At 41.1% G+C, this 12,408-nt stretch overlaps 1 non-coding gene across 1 annotated transcript; it reads right to left on the bottom strand.

The window, feature by feature from the left end:
* Positions 1 to 11,848: 11,848 nt before the first annotated feature.
* LOC149283558 (small nucleolar RNA SNORA35) lies at positions 11,849 to 11,978 on the bottom strand. The gene has a single exon (XR_016277910.1). It is a non-coding gene; the product is annotated as a small nucleolar RNA SNORA35 (small nucleolar RNA).
* Between the last annotated feature and the right edge of the window lie 430 nt (positions 11,979 to 12,408).

The raw sequence follows: 12,408 nt of genomic DNA, 5'->3' as shown, positions 1-12,408 counted from the left end.
AATGCCAATCGTCTCCAAAACCCTAAACAAAAAAGCCCAGGCGACCCTTCGAACGCCTTTTCGGCGTCCATAGAAATGAGGGCCATGGGTATCTTGATAACATGGGCATGTGTAAGGAGATTAAGAATCCGAATCGTGTTGTCCCTGGCCTCCCTCCCAGGGACAAAGCCAACTTGGTCCCTGTGTATTAAAGAGGGAATGAAAGGCTGAAGGCGCAGGGCCATAACCTTCGCCAACAATTTCACATCTGTGTTGATTAAAGAGATGGGGCGATAGCTTGAACATTGTTCGGGGTCTTTACCTGGTTTATGGATAACCGAGATATAAGCTAGGTTGGTGTGAGGGTCTAACTGAGCATTAGAGGCCAGCGAGTTGAACAAATTCACCAGTTGTGGGCCCAAAACCGGCAGGAAATGTTTATAATAGCGCACCGTGAAGCCATCCGGCCCAGGAGCCTTTCCATTTGGAGTCAGCTTTAAAGTTGCAGTCACCTCTTCGTCAGTAACGGGTGCATTGAGGGATTCTCTAGCCAAAGCGGGGAGACGCTGTGGTAGATACTTAGAGAGATAATCATCTACGGAGGCCCGATAAGCGGGATCGGAACCCATCGGTGAGGGTAGATTATAGAGCTCCTTATAATGCCTGCCTTTTTTTTTTTGACTGCAGATTGGCTTCTGCACCCTCCTCTCCGAGGCTCTTACTTCTTTTCCAAATGGGTGTGTTTGTGTCGGGACGGTGTCCCAGGTCTTTGTTCATTTCCCATGGTGCCTGTTCCCAAAAATCCTGATCAATGAGGGTCTCATATCTATTATGTGTAGGGACCGTATAAGCGGTAGGTTTATTGTGTTTCCAATGTGCTCTATTTCTATTATGGTATGATTGGTAGATTTGTGTATGATATGGGGGTGAAAAATATGGTAGATATTTGTGAGGATATGTAAGTGGTGGAGGTTGATGTGTATGCAGGGGAGAAGGATAATTGGGTGGATATATAGGTTGCATCAGTGACGTAGGGGGTGTCGGTGGCGGTTGTGGTTGAACATATTTATTACTATGCTTATATGGTTTCCCAACTAATTGCCAGGGATTATCTTTGGGTCTTGTAAATGAGGTGCGTTTAGTGAGAGTGTTGGTGTCTTTTGTGTGAGTGTAAGGTTCAGTGTTTTTGGTTTGGGAGGGTTTAACAGTATCTATAGTGTTTTGGGTGCCATTTTGTTTTTTTGGAAAAGGAGCTCACTTGCATAATCCTCCTTATTTCTAGTGTACTTTCTTTTTTAAATATCTACGGTATCACATTCAATTTTAGTTAAATTCTTCTGGATATCATTCGTTATCTCTTCTCTAATAAAACCAATTTACAGAAGAATTTTCCAAAATATTTATCCATTCTAACATGAATGGTTCATTGTACCTATCAAAGGTGGGGGCTTTAAAAAATCTTAGACCCCTAGGAGTAATTTTTTTCTCTAATGTACTTTTCCAAGGGGTCACAAGGGGGGACTATTTTTCACTTGAGTATTGCATTTGGATTATGTGTTTTTATTTGTTATATAGTGCTTAACCCCTTCGTGACAATGGCTGATTTTATTTTTTGTACCCTTCGTGACAATGGCCGTTTTAGCATTTCTGCGCTGCTCGTGTTTAGCTGTAATTTTCTTTCCTGTTTACTGAACCCACACAAGTTATGTATTGTTTTTTTCAGGACAAGAAGGGCTTTCTTTAGATGACATAGATTTGATTGTATCATATTATTTACTATTTAATAAAAAGTATAAAATATGGTGAAAAATTTAGAAAAAATTACTTTTTCAAACTTTTAGTTGAAAAATCTTTTACTCATCTATAAAAGGTAATGAAAAAAATAGATTCTACTATTCATCCTGAGTTTAGAAATACCCAATGTTTTTATGTTTTTTTTGCTTTTTTCTGCATGTTATTGGGCAATAAGTACAGGTAGCGTTTTGCTATTTGAAAACCATTTTTTCCAAATCTGGTAATTCTTCCCCCATGTGCCATTTCGGGTATCTTTGAAGCCGGCCAATGCAATTTACCCCATCAAATCATATATTTTTGAAAACTAGACACCCCAGGGTATTTGAAATGATGGTATTTTAACTCTTTCCATGCACTAATTCTACCACCAGTCTTTGTCAAACTTTGTGGTAGTCATTTTTTTGCATTTTGTTTTTCACACACATTTTACTTCAGGTATGTATTAACAGGTTCTGGTATATGTCACTATCATAAAACACCCTAATATGTGTTCAGCAACATCTCCTGAGTACAGCGATACCCCACATGAATGGTTTTGCCGGACCATTTCAGTGTGCCCTATAAAACCATATATTTTTGAAAACTAGACACCCCATGGTATTTTAAATTCTGGTATTTGCATGCACACATTTTACCACCAGCATTTTTTCAAAGTTTGAGTACAGTGATACTCCACATGCATGGGTTTGTCATTTTTGGGGGGAACTAAAAGGCCACATTTGGGACGATCGGAATCGCTTCCTAAGCATAAACTGTGTTGCTGACATGCCTCGATATCGAGGCATGTCAGTAACACTACCCCCCTACCCTTGTGATTACTCCGAGGAGCAACCACAAGTGCCATCCTGTAAATGATGTTGCTGTCATTCACAGGATGGCATTAACAATAGAAAATTAATTCACAGAGGGTCTATCCAGACCCTCTTGAGAACTCTCGAGCTGAAACATCAAAAATGTTAAACCAAATTTTTTTTCAAATATGGTAACATGTAAAAATCCCCACTGTCACCAAAAAAAAAAAAAAAGTTTTTAATAAGCAAGTCCTACAATTCTTTATCTTCACAATAATTCCCGCATGGAAAGAGTTAAAATATTGGCATTACAAATGCCCATAGGGTGTCTAGTATTAAAAAATGTATGATTTGACGGGGTAAATTGAATTGGCCGGGTTCAAAGATGTCCCAAATATGGGACATGGGGACAGTAGGATCAGATGTTTAAATGGCAAAAAAATACACACCTCACAAAGGCGGCCTTTTACCTCCCAAATAACCCAACAAACCCATGCATGGGGGGTATCACTGCGCTCAGGAGATGCTACTGAACACATATTGGGGTGTTGTTTGACACGGACATATACCAGGAGCGGTAAATTAATACCTGAAGTACAACGTGTGTGAAAAAAAAACCCCAAAAACATTTACTACCATAAAGTTTCACAAAGGCTGGTGGTAAAATCAGTGCATGGAAAGGGTTAAAATACCAGCATTTCAAATACCTTGGGGTATCTAGTTATTAAAAATATATGATTTGATGGAGTAAATTGCATTGGCCGGCTTCAAAGACACCCGAAATGGCAAATGGGAATTACCAGATTTGGAAAAAATGGTTGTAAAAAAGCAAAACGCTACCTGTACTTATTACAAAAAATACCCATATTTTATCATTTTTTTAATAGTAAATTAGATGATATGATAAAATTAATGGTATCTAAAGAAAGCCCTGTTTGTCCTGAAAAAAACAATATATAATATGTGTGGGAGCATGAAATGAGAAAGAAGAAAATCACAGCTAAACAGCAACACTGAAAAATGTTAAAAGAGCCATTGTCCCACAATATACTACGAGTAATTGTCCTTAAGGGGTTAAAATGTGCATATTTTTCACATTTGGCATTACTGGCACATATTGCATCCTTTGCACATATTGCTGTTTTCCACAGTACCATTTAAAGACTCATCCCCTACTGGATCCATTATTTTTTCCTGCTGCTATCTTTATTTACGCTGGTGTTAAAGAGGAAGTGCTGCCCTCAATCAGCACAGCGTAATCCATACCAGAGCCCGGGTGGGGGCTCTGGATTAGATCTTCACCGATTTCGATTGGAGCCAGTCATATTGGCTCCACCTATGTGAGTGTTCTACCCCATTACTTTTATTGCATTTATTTTTGTTGCACACAGGTTGCACTATTACCGTATTTGCCCGAATATAGGCCGCAATAGGATTTAAATATAGGCTTTAAATCTTTAAAGTGGGGGTGCGGCCTATATTCGGTGTTTAGCGCAGGAATGCACAATACGTATTGCCCAACGCCCGGGACATGTAGTTCCGGGTGCCGGGCAGGCAGCAGGGTTAGGATACAGATCTCCCGCAGCGCTGCAGGGGATCTGGATCCTACTCTCCAATACGCTGAGACAGCCTCCCCTGCCAGCACTTTCCACGGGGAGGTTGTCTAAGCGCATGAACCGGTGAACGTCTGCGCGATGTGCTTTAACAATCTCCACCGGGGGAAGTGCCGGCACCGGAAGTTGTGCAGGCATATCGTGCAGATGTCCCCCGCTAGACACCAGGGAGTCTTCTTTGGTAAGTCTAGGGTGGGGGGGATATGCAGAGGTGACAGAGTGGCAGCAAATCTAGGGGGGGGCAGAGTGGAAGCATATCTTGGGGGGGACAGAGTGGCAGCATATCTCGCGGGGAAGGCAGAATGGCAGTATATCTATAACACTAAGTTGTTTTTTCAAAGAATCTAAATTTTTTTCAAAACCCCCCCCCCTCACTTTTAGGGTGCGGCCTATAATCAGGTGCGGCCTATAATCGAGCCAATACGGTATTTGTTTCTTTTATCTTTTATGTACATCTCGGATTCTGATCCTTTTTAACCCCAAGGGGGTAAGCTATATCTTTATTTGCATATTCGCTCCACTCACTGTGGTGGGTTACACCACCACTATTCTATTTTGCATTATTGTTTTTGTGTGGGACAGCGGGATTCCCACAGAGTGTTGTAGCGATTTGTACACATCTTAGACCCTGCCTTTTTACTTATTCGCTCCACTCACTTTGGTGGGTTATACCACCACTATTCTCTTACATACAGGTTAGGTGACAAAAAGGTCATAAATCAGGACACATCTTCCCACCCTGCCCAGACAGTCCGGCGCCACACTTAGGCCTCCGAGCCCCGCAATGTCTGCATACTTTGGTCTTCGTTCTCGGGGTGATCCCGAAAAAGCGGCGGCGATCTCGGGGGTGCCAAGGGGGCGCTCGGGGTCCAGGAACACCTGGTCCAAAAAGCGGCGTGATCGGTCAAAGGGACCCTGAGCGGCAGTAGTTGGAAGCTTCCCCGGAACGGACCGTGGGACAGCCGGCGTGGGTCCGATAGCCGTGCCGGCAGACCGCCACTTCTCTAGCAGCTGTAGCGACCCGGTATTTCCAGTCTCTGCAGGGGGTGCCTGGGCTCCGAGAGCCGAAGTTTGTGGGCAGGGCAGGTGATACACAGATGGCGGATGGGGTAGGACGGGAAGGGGAACGGAGCATAGATAACACAGCACACATATAAAGAAGGGGATACATTATTCAACGGTACTTGTTCAAACGCGGCATTATTTAACTCCGGATGGTCATAATAGCTGTTATAGACGGCACCAAATAACCCGGGTCCGTTGCATACTCTTTTAGATTTATGTTTTTTCTTCTTGTAGCACTATACCTCATGTTTGTCATAGCCTGTCTTACTGTCATATATGTGTTCTCTCAACAGCAATTTGTATTCCTAAACTGTGAGGTTTGGTGCCTCCGATTTCTTCATTAGTGGAGCTGCATGAAAATGTAAACTGTCCCTTTAAGAGTGAAGGGCAATATGCCTGCTGCTTTTGTATGGTTACTGCCTCTAGTCACATGACCACTGTGAACTTTTATGGGGGGGGGGTGGATTAGGTTTGAGTTTTAAAAACCCTCGTACATTTAATTTTATCACCGCTGTTTTATAAGCGCAGATTCTTCAGGATCATTGCTGCAGCATTTTTTTAAATTGTTTTGGGGGATTAGTTTCAGGCAAGTGGGCTGATTTGTTTTCATGATTTTTTGCTATGGTATTTTAAGGTCCTAAACAGTATGTCGTAAATCGTATGGCTACATTTAAAAACGTGCGACCTCAACACATAGCACAAATCATTTCTGTAAAAAATGTGGCCAAGAGCTTCGTATATTGTGCTGGTTAATGCGTTTCATTTTTAATCACTGTTTTGATCTGCTCTAATTTAAAGTATATTTCACGTTTTACACATTCCTTTTCTGTGTCCGCACACCCCTGGGCCGCTGAGTGACACAGAGAACAGGCAGCTCTACGTCTCCAGGGGAGGGCTTGAAAAAAACTAAGCTGTTCTGAAACAAGGTCTGGCAGCTGCTGTCTGTGGGAGGGGGCTAGACACAGTGTCTGCGAGATCACAGAGAGACAACGTTACGAAGAAGGTTAATAGCAGCACAACCTAACGTTTTAAGAGTCCTTGCAAATTGACAGCAGTGGGAATTCCTAATAAATCCAGGGATTACTAGTAACTATTTAGACACCTGCGTCCTTCTCTGCATACAGGTACGTGGAGGACATATTTCCAAGTTTTGTGAAGGCAGAGTGTAAAGGACACCTGTTGCACAGTTCCCATAGTTTAGCTCTGCAGATATGTATTTCAGGACCTGAACCTATGTATGTATGTATGTATGTGTGTGTGTGTGTTTGCGCCGGGCAATTTGTTGCCATTTGCTTATGTTGTCTTTCTGTCGTGGTTTCAGGGAGAAGGTAGGGATAAACTGCTTTAACCCCCGTAGTTTATTTGTTCAAGCGTGGACTGGGAAGTAAGTGAACAGCAGCGTCCAAGGCCAGTGGCGTCGGCAGGGGGGGGCCAGAGGGGGCCATGGCCCCCCCTAAATCATGCTGTGCCCCCCCAATTGAAACGCCGTCTTTTTTTTTTTTTTTTTAATAGATCCGGAGGAGAGAGAGAGAGGCGCCGAGCGGTCGCTGAGGAATAAGTTCTCAGCGACCGTTCGGCGCCTCTCACTCTTTTCCGCGACCGCGAGGCCTCTGCCTTGGTCGCAGTGCCGGCATTTCAAGCCGAGCGCCGGTATATGATGTCATATCCGGCGCTCAGCAATGAAGCCGCGCACACTGCGGCAGAACCAGGAAGACAGAGACCTCGCGATCCCGCCGCTGGACTTCTACAAGCCCAAGGTAAGTGAACTTCAAAGGGGGGGGAGGAGGGTAGAAAGTTAGGAGGGGGTTAGAGAGTGAAAAGAGGTAGATAGGAAGTGAAAAGAGGTAGATAGGGATACATTGGGAGGGAGAGGGGGTAGATAGGATAGATTGGGAGGGAGAGGGGGTAGTTAGGATAGATTGGGAGGGAGAGGGGGTAGTTAGGATAGATTGGGAGGGAGAGGGAGATATTAACATATATTGGCAGCAGGGGCTAGTATTAATATTAATTGGCAGCAGGGTCTAGTATTTATATTCATATTGGCAGCAGGGTCTAGTATTTATATATATATCGGCAGCAGGGGCTAATATTAATATATATTGGCTGCAGGGGCTAAGTTTATATATATATTGGCTGCAGGGACTAATAATATATATTGGCAGTAGGGGCTAATATTAATATATACTGGTAGCAGGGTCAAATATTAATATATATCGGCAGCAGGGTATAATTTTTATGTATATCGGCAGCAGGGTATAATATAAGTATATATCCGCAGCAGGGGCTAATATCAATATATATCCGCAGCAGGGGTTAATATTAATATATATCAGAAGCAGGGTGTAATATTTCTATATATTGTCATCAGCAGGGGCTAATATTAAAGAATGAGAAATAACTGCCTAACGTGTGTGTGTGTATATATATATATATATATATATATATATATATATATATATATATATATATATATATATAGTGTATATGTACCGTTTTATAATTGGCCCCCATACTTTGGTTCCTGGCCCCTCATGTGCCCCCCCTAAATATGAAAGCTGGAGACGCCACTGTCCAAGGCAAAACCCGCAAACTAATGTAGTAGTAAAATTCATAAATTCATGAATAATATTTGCTTACAAACTACACGACTAATATATTTAAACTGATTGTTTCACAGATTTTCAACACCCGTGCTTCATACATTATATATATATACACACACACACACACACACACACACACACACACACACTTAATAAGGGTGAATGAACAAGAGGCTTGCCTACAGACACACGTGTGTGTGTATACAGTAGCGTACCTAGCGGGGGGCGGTCCGCACCGGGTGCCGCTCATCAGGGGGGTGCCAACTTGCCGGCACCCGGCACCCCTCCAGAGACGGACAGCAATGTCCGCCCTTGAACCGGCTTAAAATCACTCAAGGGAGCCGGAGGTCTGTTAAAGACCTCCGATACCGCTCCCTCGCGATCCATGCGGCAACTGCTGTTGTGCGCCGGGGTTTGTTGTCAGATCCCGGCGCACAACACTGAAGCCGCGCCCACCGCCGTCCGTGCCCTCTGACCCGGAAGAAGACAGAAGAAGAGGAGCGAAGAAGACAGAAGAAGAGGAAGAAAATGAGCTTACTGCTGTAAGAAGAAAAGAGGAAAGGTAGGAAATCATTCAGTGAGAGTGGATTGGTATGTGTGGAATCTGTGGATTGGTATGTGTGGAATCTGTGGATTGGTATGTGTGGAATCTGTGGGTTGGTAACATAGTAACATAGTTCATAAGGTTGAAAAAAGACCAAAGTCCATCAAGTTCAACCTATATACATATTGTGTCCCTACTGTGTTGCGTGTACTGTGTGTACTTGCGTGTACTGTGTTGCGTGGTATGCGTGGAATCTGTGGATTGGTATGTGTGGAATCTGTGGATTGGTATGTGTGGAATCTGTGGATTGGTATTTGTGGATTGGTATGTGTGGAATCTGTGGATTGGTATGTGTGGAATCTGTGGATTGGTATGTGTGGAATCTGGATTGGTATGTGTGGATTGGTATGTGTGGAATCCTTGGATTGGTATGCGTGGAATCTGTGGATTGGTATGTGTGGATTGGTATGCGTGGAATCTGTGGATTGGTATGTGTGGATTGGTATGTGTGGAATCTGTGGATTGGTAAATGTGGATTGGTAAATGTGTGAGAGTGATGGGTGTTATGCTGTACCATTTCCAATGTCTTTTTCATTATAATTATGCTCTAAAGTACATCATAACTCCCATCACTCTATACTGTTCCATACAGTGGCAGAGATGGGAGACAGAGGCCTTGCACCCCCACCGCAAGACTCCTGAAAGGTAAGTGAACTTCAAAGGGGGGAGAGGGTAGATAGGGAGAAGGGAGTGAGACGGGGGGATAGGGGGTAGATAGGGAGAAGGGAGTGAGAAGGGGTAGATAGGGCAGAAGGGGGTGAGAATGGGTAGATAGGGAGAAAGGAGGGTAGCAAGAATATTGAAATAAAGAGTCAGAATGAAAGAGTGAAAATGAATGGATTAATGTGTGGATGAATTGTTTGAATGAGTGAGAGAATTAATGAATTTGTGAGAATGCATCAATGAATATGTGTAAATAATTTGTGTGAAAGAATAAATTATTGTGTGAATGAAAGTGAATTAGTGAGTGACTGTAAAAGTGTTTGTGTTAATCATAGGTATATAGTTGATTTGTCAAAAAGGCAAAGATGGTATAAGCAGGGTGTTTATGGGACCAAAATGGCACAGGCAGGGTGTTTATGGGACAAAGATGGCACAGGTAGCGTGTTTATGGGACAAAGATGGCGTACACTCGGCTGTTTGGGCAAAGATGGCACGTCCTATGTGTGTGTAATTTGGGTGCTGGTCAGGTTCTATGTGGGCAATGTGGACGCTGTTTTTTTTGGAGGGTTATTAAAGAAAGCACTATTATATGTTCAGTAAATGTTATTTAAACGTATTTATTTTACTTATAAGTTATTAATTTATTTTTTCAGATTTCTTGTTGTTTACAGTTGACATACAGTTTACAAATTGGTGCAATAATTTTGTAGATGTCTTTACATTTGGTGGGGGGGGTGCCACTTACAGGATCCGCCCCGGGTGCCAGATACTCTAGGTACGCCCCTGTGTGTGTATATATATATATATATATATATATATATATATATATATATCACATACGTGCTCTGACTTAGGTATTTTGCTTGACAGTTTAAAAATACCTTACACCATGCAGTATATAAAGTGCTGCATAAACCGTAGGTATTATATAAACATTATGGTATAGGTAGGTATTATATAGTTTTTGGAATAAAAGTTTCCAATTTATGGAAAGGGACTGTAAAGCCATCTGGATAGCTTTCCAACTATAATTTTCTAAATTGTCTTATTTTTAGAACTATGTTTCAATGTATTAGTTAAAATTTTACCTATCCTATTATTGCTATAGTACCATTTTTGTTTTAGATATAAAATAGCATTACTGATTTTATCATATGTTTTCTTCAGTATGTCCTTCCGTTTTGAAGGAAGATTTCATTTAATCTCCATTTGGTCGTTGTTTTATACTCTGGGTTTTCTTTAATCTATAGGAATACTGTAGCATGGTCAGACTATGCCATAGAAACCATCATAGGTGCCACAATGGAGTTAAAAAAAAAAAAGGGGGGGTTTAGTAAAAAAATAAATAAATGTATCAATACAGAAATAAGATTGATGGACCTCGATCATTTGGGTGATGGATCCTCTAACAATCAACAAGATCCTAATTAAGAATTTCTGCATAATTAAGATTTTGGATCCACCACAAAACGGAAATCACCACCCAAGATCATTTTCCCACATGTAAAATTAATTGTCTTTGTGATAATACTGTCTAATAATATAAGAGAATACTAACTTGTTTGAGTATACATAACATTATTAATTTTGGTATATTCTATTTTCTTCCATTACTCTCATCATAAATATGTTCGAAATATACTGTGAGAAGCTATTATTGCTACTGCTCTTTTCATTTTTTACCAGTCAAATGTATTTTTTTCTCAGATCAATATTATCTTTCAAAAACCTATATAGACAGACTATTTTCTAAGAGGAATTTAGTTTAGGGTAGAAATCTTAAGTGATGTAGCCTACCAAAAATAATTATCCATCACAGCATTAAATCCAGGGCCCTCTCAAAAACATAGCAAAACATAAATATACTCACACCAAACAAGAAACATACCTTTAACCCCTTCGTGACAAAGGCTGATTTTACTTTTTGTACCCTTCGTGACAATGGCTGTTTTATCGTTTCTGCGGTGTTTGTGTTTAGCTGTAATTTTCTCTTAACCCATTTACTAAACCCACACAAGTTATATATTGTTTTTTTCAGGACAAGAAGGGCTTTCTTCAGACACCAAATTTTTTTTCATATGATGTAATTTCCTATAATAAAAATAATAAAATATGACGAAAAATTGAAAAAAAAACACTTTCTCACTTTTATTTGAAAAATCTTTTATTCATCATAAAAAACTACTGAAAAAACCTGCTAAATAGATTCTACTATTTGTCCCGAGTTTAGAAATACCCAATGTTTTTATGTTTTTTTGCTTTCTTCTACACGTTATGGGGCAATAAGTACAAGTAGCGTTTTGCTAATTCAAAACCATTTTTCTCTGAATCTGGTAATTCTGTCTCTATGTGGTATTTGGGGCATCTTTGAAGCCAGCAAATTAAATTTACCCCACCAAACCATATATTTTTGAAAACTAGACACCCCAGGGTATTTTAGATGCTGATAGTTTAACCCTTTCCATGCACTAATCCTACCACCAACCCTTGTCAAAGTTTGGGATAGTAATTGTTTTTGGTGTTTTTTTCACATACTTTGTACTTCAGGTGTGAAATTACAGCTCCTGGTATATGTTGCTGTCACACAACACCCAGATATGTGTCCAGCAACATCTCCTGAGTACATTGATACCCCACATGCATGGGTTTGTCAGATTGTTTGGGGGCAAAAGGGCCACATTTGGAACATGAGCAATTCAAATTCAGTAGGAATTTTACATCTGGGTAAAGAAAAATGCTTGTACCCAACTATCAGTAGGGACAGGTTACAAGAAAGCCTGGCCTATCTCCAAGAAGGGATTTGATCTAGCACCTTAAGTGGTCCCTCATGCCACGGAATGGACACAGGGTTCACTTGACAGTGCAAATAAAAACGCTTAAAAATGGTGGAGCAAATAAAAGCTAAAAAACAGTAAATGTAACAAAAAATTAAAAAAAAATACAAAAATGGAGCAGGAACAAAAAAAAAATTAAAAATGGGAAACTGTGTGATACAGCTTGAAGCAGTCACCGACACAGAGTGCAGGTTTTCCAGGGCAATCTGGACAGTAAAATGTGGTGTCCTTTCTTTGCCCCCTGCTGTAACATACCCTGCATCTCTTTTGGGGATTCTGCTTCTTTGCTGTAGGGGGGATTTTAAAAATAAAATGGGTAGCCCCAATTCTGTTGGTTCCCATCACTACTTGGGGACCAGGTGCATCACGGTACAAGATACCTGAAATTACTTCGAGCTGAAACTGCAAAAAAGACAGCTTCAGCCCAGTGTCTGCTTTTTTGTGCAGCAAAAAAGCGTTATA

This window comes from Sceloporus occidentalis, unplaced genomic scaffold (genome assembly GCF_023333645.1).
Source record: "Sceloporus occidentalis isolate IW3139 unplaced genomic scaffold, rSceOcc1.0.p SCAF_102, whole genome shotgun sequence".
Taxonomy (NCBI): Eukaryota; Metazoa; Chordata; class Lepidosauria; order Squamata; family Phrynosomatidae; genus Sceloporus; species Sceloporus occidentalis.
The sequence above is the reverse complement of the archived record's forward strand: the minus strand, read 5'-3'. Positions and strand labels throughout refer to the sequence as shown.